The sequence below is a fragment of the Thrips palmi genome, unplaced genomic scaffold, assembly GCF_012932325.1.
Source record: "Thrips palmi isolate BJ-2018 unplaced genomic scaffold, TpBJ-2018v1 HiC_scaffold_17, whole genome shotgun sequence".
Classification (NCBI taxonomy): domain Eukaryota; kingdom Metazoa; phylum Arthropoda; class Insecta; order Thysanoptera; family Thripidae; genus Thrips; species Thrips palmi.
Genome location: NW_023144626.1, coordinates 10,758,427 through 10,759,161, shown reverse-complemented (window position 1 = coordinate 10,759,161; position 735 = coordinate 10,758,427).

Here is a 735-nt window from a genome sequence, read left to right as displayed (position 1 = left end):
GAAAGCTTTCGCAGGGTCGACTCACTTTCATTCCATCTGGCTCAACAAGCTCGCCGTTAGACGCAATAATCCTGCCGATATCGGTTAGGCAAACACCGTGTCGCCTCGCAGCCTCGCCGCGCTATGCATACATTATCCTCCGCAAACACACTCCAATATCCTTCTCGCTCTGTCCCCGCTCCGTCACGTGAGTCACGTGGCCCGTTTTCCTTTCTCGCGACGCCTCGCGTTCCGTTCGCGGCACAAGGCGCAAGGAACGTTTGTCAACGTTCGGGCATACAGAAATTAAGTCGTTTGAGTCGCGTCACACATCACCGGTGTCTCGCGCACACACACATCACTGCACAGTGGGCCAGAAGACCGTGCTTCCCATAAGAGCCCATGTTATGAAAAACCGTACCCCAATAGCCGTACTGGCTGAGGTACGGTGGTAACAGGCAAATTGTCTACCAGACTGTGCCAGAAGACCGGCAGAGGCGGCCAAAACCACTCGAGACGCGTTTTGAGCTCCAGAGTCGGTAAATGGGACTCGAGTCGGACGTGTGACCTTAACATGAGCAGTACAACCGTACCCAAAATCCGTGCTTCCCATAAGAGCCCATGTTATGAAAAACCGTCCGTACTGACTGGCTGTACGATGGTAACAGGCAAATTGTCAAACCCGACTGTGTCGAAAAAGGTACGGAAAATTCGTAATTTTTTGCCAGATTTCCCTAAAGCCCCCTCTCCCTTCCA